Raw genomic sequence first — 14137 nt, 5'->3', positions numbered from 1 at the left:
CATCATCGCAGCACACCGACCTGAGCTCCCTGTGCTATACTACAGGTTCCCACTAGCTACCTATTTTACACATGGTAGTGTACTTATTATATCCTACTTTGCTAGGCATAGTTCCTGTGTATGCCTGTTATCCTAGAGCAAATACTAATAGCCCCTTTTCACTATCAGAGGAGACCCAGTTTGTACTATAAATTAACACATTTTCCTAGTGAAAAATGGATGCAAATCCTACCCAAGCAAGAGAAACAAATCAACAACAAAACAGCCTCCCACAACTTCTGCTCCATATCATACCACCCTCATACTTGATTCCTTCTTCTCATGGCCAGCGTACTGAAACAATTTTTGACAGTCTTAATGGCCGCTTCCATTTTATTTTCCATTCAGGCCTCAATAATTTAGAGCGCAAGTTCTATCTTTTTAAAACTAGTGAACATACCCATGGATTAATGTTAAATTGCCTTTTCTCAGTCAATCTGCCAATAACAATGTGAAACATTAGGTATTTGAGCTCTTCATCTTTCTTAAAATTTTTTCTTCCTTGTCTATCATTTTCACAATCTCTTCTTTACTCTTCAAATTCTCCTTGTCTTTCTCTGTTTCTCTTTCTCTTGATTTGTATGATTTCTCCAGACTTTTCATCTCTTATTCTACCTCCTTTTCTTTAGTGATCTACTCTAATCCTAGAATTTCAGCTACCACCTCTATGATCATGACGCCAAAATCTGTCCCTTGAATTGACCTCTCCCCCAAACCCCAGACGTTCAGTTTTAATCAGACGGGATGATACTTATTTATGGCATCTAGAGGTACAATGAACTCAGGAAGTCCAAACTCATTTTCATCACTCTTAAATGTGTAATCTCACTCCAGTTCCAAGTGCTTTATTCATCTTTCTAACATGGAGAGTATCTCATGGTGCTTTAGTCCTAGATTGTAATATTCAATAACCTCAGTAAAGTGAATGAAAGAGAAAGTATTCTTGACATGGGTAAAGCCAGATTTTTAAAATTAGACATGTTGTGGAATTAGTTTGATTCTTCTACCAAAGTCAAAAAACTACCATCAGTACAATCCACTTCCTTTTCCTTAATTTAAATATGCTACATCACTATGATATATATATACATATTGCTTAATATAGGTATATTTTCAGATTACATTTCCTTCTTGTATTTCTTCTGAAACTTCCTATATCAAGCTTTCTTCAAACCAACACTAAACACTAACAAAGCAAAACTTAGGATGTTTCTTACTTGAACCCTGCTAACCAGAAAGTTCCAGGTAAGAAATGTTCTATAATCATTCTTCAATGATCAAAAAAAATTATTTTTTGTTTTCCATTTAAAGAGTCACAAGGTTCTACAAGTACATAATACCATTCAAAAGCAGCATAAAATACAGTAAGTATCTGATAAATTAGCTTTACAGTAGGTTTGAATTTCTCTACATTGATCATTTTAAGAAGATGCAAGGCAAAGCACTTTAATGATAAAGCATCTACTTGTACTTAAATAGAAAAAGAAAGCAAGCTAGGAACATATTTTATAGGAAATACTTGTGTACTGTGCCTCAACCAGCAAATTGAAGAAAAAAATATCAAAATTCAATGTGTAGCTTACACTAGATAGAATGTTTTTGAAGCCTTGGATGTACTTATATTAAAAATAAGGACAGGGCTTCCCTGGTGGCGCAGTGGTTGAGAGTCCGCCTGCCGATACAGGGGACACGGGTTCGTGCCCAGGTCCGGGAAGATCCCACATGCTGCGGAGAGCCCGTGAGCCATGGCCGCTGAGCCTGCGCGTCCGGAGCCTGTGCTCCGCAACGAGGGAGGCCAGAGCGGTGAGAGGCCCGCGTACCGCAAAAAAAAAAAATAATAATAAGGACCAAGGGGAAAGAGGGGGAAACTCTAATAATACTCCTAGAATATGGCATTCCATAAACGAATCCACTGGGTGCTCTCACTCTGTACCACAGTGGCTTCTGTTCAGAATCACAGCAAGAAGTAAAATGAAGTCAAAATGAAGCAGAGCATTCCTATCTTGGTTGAAGTAAAATGTATAGTTTGTTCATTGAACACCACTATTTTCAATATTAAGTAGTATTAGATTGGAGCTCTATGTAACTATTCACATAACCCTACATCAAATAAGTACTTTAAAACTATCTAAATATATATTTATACTGTGGAGTATAATCACTATTTTAGCATTTATGATAGCCAGAAAAGTACTGAAACGTTAGGGGGTACATTTTCAGCAGAGCATGAGCAGATTTAGCCTAGAGATTCCCATTAATGTCAGTGAGAGTTGCGTGGTTCAATCTTAACACACACTGCATTGAAAATTTACCCCAAAACATCAGAGCAAAAGCTCCCCAAAAGAAAGGAATTTAAAATTTTCCAACACAAATCTGTCTTTGTTGGTATAATTACCCATTCACCATTCTTAAACTGAGAACATAAATTCTTTCCCCTAACAACAGTTGTTCTATCTTCAAAGCAAAAACAAAGTAGTATAGTAAGTTTTAATAACGATAGGTCTGTACTCCGTTAAGATTAACCTCCTAGAGAAACTCTTCCAAATATTTTAATCAGAGATTTCACTCAAAATTCGCTGTTAGATGGCTTAGTAGTCTTGTGCTTACCAAAATATGCTACTTTACCTAAATGGCTTTCTGTTGACTGTGGATAACCTTCAGTACAAAAAGACTATTAATATTAAATATGTTTCTGTGCCTTATTTCTTTAAATTTCTGTTTTAAATATTTTCCCAAAGTTTTGGCTCATATAAATCTAAATTCATGTTTGAATTTAGAGCTTATTGTATAAAATATGAAAATAGTTTGGCAAAAAATACCATTCTCAGACAATACCAATTCTCAGATAATTCTTGGCTAAATATATTCTAATATCAAACTTTGAATTATTTTTTTTTCTAATAACATTTTTAAACTGGAATAACTGGCTAGCTGGATATCAATAACACTGAAAAAATCATAATTAAAAGTAAATTCTTCTAAATAAAATCTAATAAAAGTTCACGGATTTTGCCACATTAAACAAATAATTGTAGCTACTATTAGGAGTAATATTAGTTGGCTACCTAAATTTTTCTATATTTTACAATGCTTTTAAAATAACAAAATAGTTATGATTATAAATAATTTCTCTGTTAAAAATACCTAATAAAAACATAGCAAATGACCAGATATGTCCTTATGTGTCTCAGACAGCATTTAAATGAAGTGACTATGTCTCTAATTATTTCATGCCTGAGGAAAGAGACTGGCAAATTCATCCTCTTACACCCAGCACACAGCAAATAGTAACTACTCAAGAAATGCTTATTATAAGATCTTGTTTAATATGTAGTATTTTTTATACCAACAAAATAAACTTTTTTATTACATTGACAAAAATTTTCCATGTATGTGAAAATTAAGGAGAAAAAATAAGAGGTAAATTTCAACTATAGAAAATGACTTATGCTTATGGAGATTCAAATTTAAATTTCTTGATTAAAAAAACAGTTTATAGAGGATTTATTTTTCTGCAACAATTAGACAATAAATGTTTATTTTCCTATACAATTCTCAAATATTTAAGTGCTCATTTGAAACCTATATGCAAATCATATATTTCCTAGAATTCCCACTGATGTGTAGATAAGTGAGTCTTTTTTATTACCTGCATGTGGATTCCAATTATAATGGTTCTAAAGTCAGAGGATTCCTTCTGTGTGAGAATACATACAATGTGACCAAAGAGACTTCAAATTACTCATAACAAAGTACATATTAACATCTAGAAACATTCCACTCAAGAGAATGAGTAATTTACAAACCAAACTGTTGGTGGGAATGTAAACTGGTGCAGCCAATATGGAAAACAGCATGCAGGTTCCTCAAAAATCTAAAAATAAGAGTTGCCATATGAACCAGTAATCCCACTCCTGGACATATACCCAGACAAAACTTAATTCGAAAAGATACATGCACTTTCCGTAGCAGCACTATTCACAATAGCCAAGACATGGAAACAACCTAAATGTCCACTGACAGATGAATGGATAAAGAAGATATGGTATATATATATACAATGGAATATTACTCAGCCACAAATAATGAAATAATGCCATTTGCAGCAACATGCATGGACCTAGAGATTATCATACTAAGCAAAGTAAGTCAGAAATAGAAAGACAAATATCATATATCATTTACATGTGGAATCTAAAATACAACACAAATGAACATATCTACAAAACAGAAACAGATGGTTGCCAACAGGGAGCGGGAGTGGGGCAGGGAAGGAGTGGGAGTTTGGGATTAGCAGGTGCAAACTATTATATAGAGCATGAATAAGCAACAAGGTCCTACTGTACAGCATAAGGAACTATATTCAATATCCTGTGACAAACCATAAAGGAAAAGAACATGAAAAAGAATATATACATATATAACTGAATATCTTTGCTGTACAGCAGAAATTAACACGACACTGTAAATCAACTATACTTTAATAAATTCTTTTTAAAAATTTTCAAACCAAGATGCCACATTTCATTTGGGTTAAGAGTATTTATGTTGGAATGAAATATACCTGGTTTCCAGACTCAGCTGAGGGCCCTGCTTCCTCACCTGTACAACCATAGCAAACCAACTCTCCCAGTTTCCGTATGGCCCTATTTCCTCATTTGCTAAAAGGAAGTTATACTGTTCAGTATAATAGGTTCTAGTTCCTAAAGGAACATAATTCTCTGCAATATGCAAGTAATCAATAACTATTTACTCAATGACCCCCTTCTCTTTCTATTTCACAATAATCTATTTAATCCTCTTAGTTCAAAATTAAATTTTTATGTAATAACTTATATTAAATATACTTTTACTCCTCTAATTTATTTCATATATCCAGTGACCAAAAAATACTACCATAAATTACCAGAAAAGATAAAAATTATCACATTATTTTTTTTAAAGAAGGCTAGAATATAAGATGCATAGGAAAAGAATCTCTTATGTCTTGTTAACTTGTCTGCAACAGCTAGAATTGGTATTGGAACATGTTCAACAAATATTTTTTAAATGAAAAAATTTTTAAGGAAAAAGCCTGTTAAATGAGAATTCATATGCAACTTTCAAAGTGATAGTTTTCTATTAAGCTACTAAAAAAGTTATTTCTACTCACATTTCAATAGTACTTCCACCTTAGTAGATGAGCATATGTTAATATCCAAATATTGCACTACAACATAAATAAAAATAACAGTACAAAATCTGTTATAAATTTTCTATACACTATTCTTAAGCAATGCATTCAGTACAGTTATCTTTAAAGTGAGAGTTCCACACAATAAGAACTCTATTGTAAGTATGATAATAAGGTTATTATTTGAGGCTTTCAGAACTTAACATTCTATTTCATGTATGATTTAGTGGATTACATTACCCATGTGCTTGGTTAAAATTTAGCTTCTCCCTATCTATGCCAATGTAAGTACTAAATTCACAATATTTATCATAGACAGGATTTGTCGAAACCAAGAAAAATGCAGAAAAGTCTAGTATGTGGTCATTGGTGTCAAAAATCTTAAATATAAAAAGTACATAACAAAATGTCTGTAATTATTTTAAAATTCAATGTAAAGAAGATATATCATCTTGCTGCTACCATATTTGCCTGTTGAGCTGCCAGGCCCTAAGAGGTAAACTATTTGGCAGATTTTCTCATTTCCAACAATAAAAATCACAAACAAACACATATCTATGCCTGATGTCGATTTTGTAACCTAATCTGGTTTTGCTTTGGATTTTCTACAGAGAATATTTAATATTTAATTACAGGGTTATGTGTTCTTAAAAATAATCAAGCCTACCTCACTCTTTTTCTAAAACCCCCACCTCCTTCTTCAAATCAGGAGAAAGTCAGAAAACGATCAACCCCTCTTTCAAATTCTTATTTTAATATGCTCATTCACTTCTTTGGTGATGTTTTATTTGTTTCCATTCTCAGGCATGAAGTATTTTTTTATTTAGTAGGTACATATGTATATGTAGAAAATACCACTGTGTCTCCAGATTTCAAGATAACTTCAAAGAGAAAAAGTAATCTTAGGTTACACAGAACCTAAAGAAAAGCTATGGAACAAACTGATTTATTATATCTCTCTCCTTTCCCCTAACCAATTTATATTAGTTTTAATTAAAACCACCACATTTGAAATCTGTAATCAAAATAATAACAGATAAATGAGTTGATTTCTTGATTATGTGCTAATCACTCTTCTAGGTCCTTTACAAGTATCAACCCACTTAACCCTTCCAAAAACTCTCAGTTCAATTTATAGATGAGTAAACTGGGGCAAAATGAAGTCACCTACCAGATGAATTTGGTTAGTCAGAGGAAGAGCTAGGACTGCCATCTCAGGTGGTTTTACTTAAAGGTCTGGTTTCAACAATTACCATATGCTTCTTTGGCCACAAAGATCAGCTAGTGAAGTAGGCAGAAGAATGCCACTCCACTCCAAGATGTCCATGTCCCAAACCCCAGAAATTTGGGAATATCTTTATGTCACATGGCAAAGGGGAGTTAAGATGACAAATGGAATTAAGGATGCTAATCTGCTGACCTTTAGATGAGGAGAGTAGCCAGGATTATCCACGTGGGGCCAATGTAACCACAAAGGCCCTTATAAATGGAAGAAAAAGGTAGACGAGAGAGAGACCTAGGGAGATGACACTATAAGAAGGACTTGGCTTTGAAGATGGAGGGATGAAGCCAAGAGTCAAGAAATGGGGGCAGCCTCTAGAAGCTGGAAAAGACAAAGAAGTAGATTTTCTCCTAGAACTTTCAGAAGAAGCTCAGTCTTTCAACATCTTGGTTTTAAGCCACTGAGAACCATTTCAGACTTCTGATCTCCAGACTGTGAGGTAATAAATTCGTGAATTTTTTAAGCTACTAAATTTGTAGTAATTTGTTACAGCAATATAATAGTAATTTTACATGTTAACTTGGCTAGACTATAATGACCAATTGTTTGGTCAAACACTAGTCTAGATTTCCTGTAAAGGTATTTTATAGATGTAATTTACATTTCAATCAGTTGACTTTAAGTAAAGCAGAATACTCTTCATAACATGAGTGGGCCTTATATAATAAGTTGAAGCCCTTTAGAGCAAACACCAAGGTTTCCCAAGGAATAAAATATTCTACCTCCAGGCTGCAACACAGAAATTCTGAGTGACCAGCCTTGGAATTCAAGACTACAACATCAACTCTTGCCTGACTCTCCTGACTGAACCAATTCCTTAAAGTCAATCTATCCCCCCACCCCCACATCCCATCCCACATAACCTATTACTAGGTTGGTGTAACATGCTACGAGTTCTTTTTATTACAACTATCCTTAGGTATATTAGGTATATTAGTATACCGAAGAAAGTAAATTAGTGAGCTTGGGCTGCCAAAACAAAATACCACAGATAGGGTGGCTTAAAGAGCATACATTTATTTCTCACACCTCTGGAGGCTAGTAAATCCAAGATCAAGGTGCCAGCCAATTTGGTTCCTGGTGAGACTCTCTTCCTGGCTTGCAGACAGCTGGCTTCTCACTGTGTCCTCACACGGAGGAGAGAACTCTGGTATCTCTCCCCCTTCTTATAAGGGCACTAGTACCATTTGATTAGGGCCCCACACTTATGATCTCATTTAACCTTTATCACTCCTTCACAGGTCCTATCTCCAAATGCAGTCACATTATTAGGGTTAGGACTTCAACATATGAATGGACAGGGGGGAGGAAGTCAGTCCATAGCAGAGGAGAAAGAGTTCAAGCATATGCACATATTTTAGTAGCTTTCATACTTAAAATTTAAGAAAGTTACACTGATATGAGTACCTTAGTTGCTAGAGATCTGTAGTTTGTTACATAATACAATTATTTATATAGCATTTGATAGTTTATAAAATGCTCTCAAACAGATTAGAAAAACTTTAATAGTTATTCTCATGTTATGATGATCAAATTATAGCTCAGTGAGATACACTGAATCTCAATACTACAGTCTCACAAATAGTGAGCCGGGATCAAACCTATATCCATTGATTCTAAATGTTACAGGCTTAGATATTCAGAACTGCTCATCAACTGTGACACATAGTAGAAGAGGGAAAAATTTATAGACTAACACAATATGTTAAAGTCAATTTTCAGGATTTAGCCATACTTTTCCATCCTTTTCTTAGCGCTAAGTATAAACATGTAAATATACCCAGGGTTCTTTTTTTAAAAAATAAATTTATTTTATTTATTTATTTTTGGCTGCATTGAGTCTTCATTGCTGGGCATGGGCTTTCTCTTATCCAGCGTTCTTAATAGAATAAAAAATAAACTTTAAATATCTTGGGCATATAGGACTGAAAGTATTACTGATGTGGAGATTTTTATCAAACTACTTAGTAATTTATTCCAAGTGGTTGTAGAGAGAACTGAAATTTTCTTTCCCCAGAATGAAACAAAAGTGAAGGACTGTCACGTGTTTTCCTTAAGTGGTGTTTTTTGAGTTTCTGAAAATGCTGCATTTCTATCTAAAATTTTTCTGAAAGCTTTTCAGCAAAAAATGACCCTGGGAAGGTAGTACAAGGTAGTATTTCAGTGCACGTTTTAAAACTAGGCAGCCTGTTGCAGGACAGAAATAGAGATACAGATGTAGAGAACAAATGTGTGGACACCAAGGGGGGAAAGTGGCGTGGGGGGAGGGGGGGCCGGTGTGATGAATTGGGAGATTGGGGTTGACATGTATACACTGATATGTATAAAATGGATAACTAATAAGAACCTGCTGTATAAAAAAAAAAATTTAAATAAAATTCAAAAGTTTTAAAAAATAAAACCAGGCAGCCTGGTTCTTAATTACATCACTTAGCAGTTGTAACCTGCACAAGTATCTCTAAGTTTCAGATTTCCTTTAGCTAAAATGGGCATAATAATGCAAGATGGCTGTAAGGACTAAATTCGAGAATTTATAGAACTTGACAAATATCTGACAATGAATAATTGCTAAATAAATATGACATTTAATTGGCATTGTGACTGTCAACATAATAATTCTATTTAAAATATTTAAAATTCTCTGGAACATTAAATTTGCCAAGAAAAACACAGAAATTTTAACTGAGGGGGTTCTCATATTTTGCAAAATCTGACAGGGTTTATAACTGGACAAAACTGTGCACTATAACTGTACTTGCAGTGTACTGGGATGATGCAGAGCTATTATCCTGATGAGGCACTGTGATGCTTATCTGAAGGCTATATTCATAACACCTTTGTTATTTTGCCAACTAGCATGGGTTAACTCCACAGAACAGAGTGACAAAACTTCAGCAGACAGTGTGTGTAGCCAATTCTTCTGAAAAGGAGTGATGACGCAAATCATAAAAACTATAATGATATTATACTACTTCATGATTCACAAACTTTTCCGAGCATTACCTCATTTGATCCTCAAAACATCTTAACATGAAGGCAAGGCAAATACTACGGACCTTTTGCTGCTAGGGGAACTGGATTTCTGAGAAGGTATAATTGTGGACCATTAACAAAGCCAGAGCTGAAATCCTTATCTTGAGTCTCCTTGGGCAGTGTTGTTTGTAACAATCTTCTTCCAAAGTTGAGTAGATTGAATTTGAAAAAATCATTTATTTACAATAATACCTATTCTTACAAGGCACAGAGATAACAGCTCTCTTTTTAGCGTTTACATCAGGATGGAGAATAGTAAAAATTATTTTAAGAAGATATTTTGCTATTTAAATTGTTAGTGTGGCAGATTGGAAGGATAATATAGTCCCTGGTTATTCTATAAAGACAGAAGCTACACTTTTCACTTCTGCCTTTTTTTCCTCCAGTCAAAAACTATGACTGGGAAATAAGCTCCTTTGCTCTCCACTAATCTGCACTCACATTTCACAATTCATTCTTACTGGGCCCTTCAAAAAAGTACCAAACTCAATGGATTAAAAATAGTCTACTAATGTATGCCTTATGTAAGAAGGAAAAAACAAGTTAATAATGTTTGATATAGGGAGATCCATATCTAGCCCTACAGAAAACCCCTTAAGGATCCTGGCAGTACGTAATGAATGTACTCTAACCACTGTTAGAATTACAACCTGGTGAAAGACTTTGTAAGGATCCCATTAATATTTGGGTCAAAAGTGCCTTCCATTCAGTAGGGTACTTGCATATGTGTCCACCCAAAATCTGCTTCATATTTTAAAAAGTGAAAATAATTGTTACTTCTTTAGCAATATCAGTAGCTAGGATGTTGGTCCGCCAGATCCTCTCCCAGATTTAGCTCTAAGAAATGTACTAACATGCTTGAAGAACATATAATCCAGCCTCATGGTTTATACCACAACAATCACACAATCAGAAAGTGACCAAAGTTTTCAGAGCTGTAAGGGAATTTAGAAATCAGTAGTTATTTCATTTCTGTAAGTTTCAGAGTTTACTTCCCTCTTACATCTTTCTGGATAATAAAATAAATAATCTCTAAAGGTAAGTCTGGGTGGACACTTAAAAGTTTCAAATCCTTAAGAAAAAAATTTCAAAAGAAATCCATTTACACTGCTCAATTTCTATATTATCAGGAATTTTACTACCTAGTATCTTTAACAAAATAAATCTTGAAAAAAAGACATGAAGAAAATGGCCTAAAATTCTCTTCTTCCCTTTATATAGTTCCCAGAAATATAAAAAACAGAGAGAGCAAGAGGCCACTAAGCCACTTTAAATATATACACACACACACACACACACACACACACACACACACACACATATGTATATATATTTGTATATCTTGTATATCATATATATATATGATACTTTAGGACTCTCCCAAGGTAAAGAGTCCTAAAACATGAAAATGACACAGAACTGAATGGAACAATTCCAAATCATTGTCTGCATTTAGACTAGCTCTTTCTATAGTTCACTACCACAATTCTGGCAACTTACCATCCTCTCTCACCTAGCAAACTACAACTGATCTCCTGCCTTCTACTCTTACCCCCAACCCACCCCCAGTTCATTATCCATCCAGTAACCAGAATGATCTTTTACAAGATAAATCAGATATAGCATTCTTCCTTCTAAAAACTGTCTAAAGTGGTGTGTAAGAAAGTAGAAGAAAAAACAAATTTCTTACTGCAGCATTTTAGAGACCTACATAATTTAGACCCTGCCTATCTTTCTGATTTTATATTTTATTCCACTTGGCCTGGCACACTAAATGCCAGTCATATTAGCCTCTTCTGCCCCTGAAATAAGGCAAATTTGTTTGTGTGTCAGGGCGCTTGCTTTCGTTATTCCCTCAGATCCTCAAGAAACTTCTTCTTATCATTTGAGTCTCATCCCAATGGAACCTAGGTTAGCCTCATTCAAGGAACATTCTATGTTTCTTTACCCTGTACTATTTTAAGTGTATTCAACACTATCTGGAATCATTCTTTAGATTATTTTAAAATATTTTTCATAGTCTGTCTCCCTCAAGTAGAATTAAGTTTCATGACAGCAGGGATAAACTTTCATTTACTGTTATATCCCAGTGCCTCAAACAAATTTGGTCTATAGTAGATACTCAATAAATATCTATGAAAAGTGCAAATTATGATACTTCAAAACTATTTTTACGCATGGTACATATGTGGAAAATGGGGAGAAAATGAGACAAACTTATTCTGTAAGTTCATTTGGCATTTAACTTGCTGCCAAAAAGTAGTGTCATCTTGAGGACTCTTTAATATCTAGACTGAGATCTGAAAATGGTTTTATGGTGGTTTAGAAAACAGCAGTCAAAAGCCCCACAAAATCCAACCAAGTCTGACTCCTTTTATGTCTCTGGGTCCTTAGCCCTCTTTCATGGTTTCAAACAGAAGTTGCTGGTAGGAGGAAGGTACCTGCTAATCTATACATCCAAGACTTAAAATCAAGACCAGCCTGGTTCCTTGCCTCTGCAGCCCCTCCAAGATCACTTGAACTACACTTTTAACACTGCCATTGGAGACTTAGTCTCTGTCCTCATAGAAGAGGGCTCTATACAGAGCCCTTGCCTAACATCCTGAGGCTCACCACTAGGGCGTTTGTGGCTAGTCTAGGTTAGACAGAACTTCCACTCAACTCCTGTGAGTGGGTTGGGGGGACTTATAAAGAACAGTCATTCAATCTGTGTCCTGGAATTGGGATAAAGGAACAAACATTGTCCACAGCCAACCTAGGGACTAGATATCCTATCAGAAGTAAGGGAAGGGATCCACAGACAAGGTACCTGTGAGTTAAGACCTTGGGCAGGAATTGAGCAGTTCCTCCTCTTGAGAAGTCTAACCTGATTCTTATCAATCCTTGGAAGTGTTAGCTCTGCTTGGGATACTCTTTGCTCTCCACACTTTTCCCCATCTCGCACTTAGAATTTTCACTCTTAGAACTTATACGTATATAGTGATGTATCCAACAATACAGTGTCCTACAGAATAGTTTCTCTGCCCTAAAACTCTCCTGTGCTCTACCTGTTCATCCTTCTCCCATTCTCCTGAGTCCCTGGCAACCACTGATCTTTTTACTGTTAAGTTTTGCATTTTCAAAAGTGTCATATTGTTGGAATCTTACAGTAGGGAATTAGACTGCTTCTTTATTAGACAACATGCATTTACCATTCTCCATGTCTTTTTGTGCCTTGATACCTCGTTTCTCTTTATTTGTGAATAAGATTCCATTGTCTGGATGTATCACAGTTTGTTTATACATACATCTATTGAAGGACATCTTCTAAGTTTTAGCAATTATGAATGAAGCTTCTGTTAACTTGTGTGCAGGTTTTTGTGAAACGTGTTTTCAACTCATGTGGGTAAATACCAAGGAGCATGACTGCTGTATCATACAGTAATACAGTTAAAAAAAAAACAGTTAAACTGTCTTCCAAAGTAGTTGTATCATTTTGCATTCTCATCAGCAATGAATTAGAGTTCCTGTTGCTCCATAGCCTTGTCAGCAACTGGTGTTGTCAGCGTTCTAGATTTTAGTCATTCTAATAGGTGTGTAGTAGCATCTCATTGTTTTAATTTACAATTTCCTAGTGACAAATGATGCTCAGCATATTTTCACAGGCTTACTTGCCAACTGACTATCATCTTTGGTGAACTGTCTGTTTAAATCTCTTGGCCACTTTTTAACTGGACTGTTTTTTAAGAATTTATTGTATTTTAAGAGTTCTTTGTATATATTGGATACCAGTCTTTTATAAGATATGGGTTTTGCAGATTTTTCTCCCAGACATGACTTCTCTTTTCATTTCCCGCAACAGTTACATTTTACAGGGCAGACTTTTTTTAATTTTAATGAAGTCCTACTTATCAATGTTTTTCATTCATATACTGTTCTTTAGTTGTTGTATAAAAATTCTTCACCAAGCCCATGGCCACCTAGACTTCATGCTATGTTATCACCTAGGAGTTTTATAGTTTTGTGTTTTACATTTAAGTCTTTGATCCATTTTCAAGCTAACTTTTGTTAAAGGTTTAAGGGCTGTTTCTAGTTTCATATTTTTTGCATGTGGATATACAGTTGCTGTACTACCATTTGTTGAAAAATTATCCTTTCTCCATTAAATTGCCTCTGCTCCTTTGTGGATGATGAGTTAACTATATTTGTATGGGTCTATTTCCAGATTCTTTTTTCTGTTCCATTAATCTTTTGACAAAAACAATTTGTCTACTCTTTCACCAAATACCATATATTCTTAATTCCTGTAGCTTTACAGAAAATCTTGAAGTCGGGCAGTGTTGGTCTTAAGTTCTGGTTTTCTCTTAGTGTTTTATGAACACTGAGATATATAATATATCTAGGTGTGGCTAACATAATTTGAAAGTGACTCTAATGGCAATAGCATAGGTTGTGTTATATGAATTTATAAGAGCACTACCTATGGGCAAAGACAATGAAGCCTAGTCACCCATTACTACTTCTTCCTAGACATACTGAAAGAGTGCTTTCCCTGTTCTCCTTGCAGTGAGGTTGCAGGCTAAGTAAGTTCTAGATTATGAAATGTGGGCAGACCTGGCCCTCAAAATATA

General features: G+C 34.9%; 1 protein-coding gene across 20 annotated transcripts in view; it reads right to left on the bottom strand.

Moving 5' to 3' along the window:
* The window catches only part of ADGRL3 (adhesion G protein-coupled receptor L3), an 867440-nt gene that overhangs the window by 742754 nt on the left and 110549 nt on the right, over positions 1-14137 (bottom strand). The window contains exon 2 of one of the 20 annotated variants that reach the window (XM_079920006.1): positions 5192-5248. The exons of the other annotated variants lie outside the window; for them this stretch is intronic. The gene's annotated coding sequence lies outside the window, so the exon portion shown is untranslated. The remainder of the gene's footprint in view (positions 1-5191; positions 5249-14137) is intronic. 20 annotated transcript variants of the gene reach the window in all.

The sequence above is a fragment of the Stenella coeruleoalba genome (genome assembly GCF_951394435.1).
Source record: "Stenella coeruleoalba genome assembly, chromosome: 4".
NCBI classification, from domain to species: Eukaryota; Metazoa; Chordata; class Mammalia; order Artiodactyla; family Delphinidae; genus Stenella; species Stenella coeruleoalba.
The sequence above is the reverse complement of the archived record's forward strand: the minus strand, read 5'-3'. Positions and strand labels throughout refer to the sequence as shown.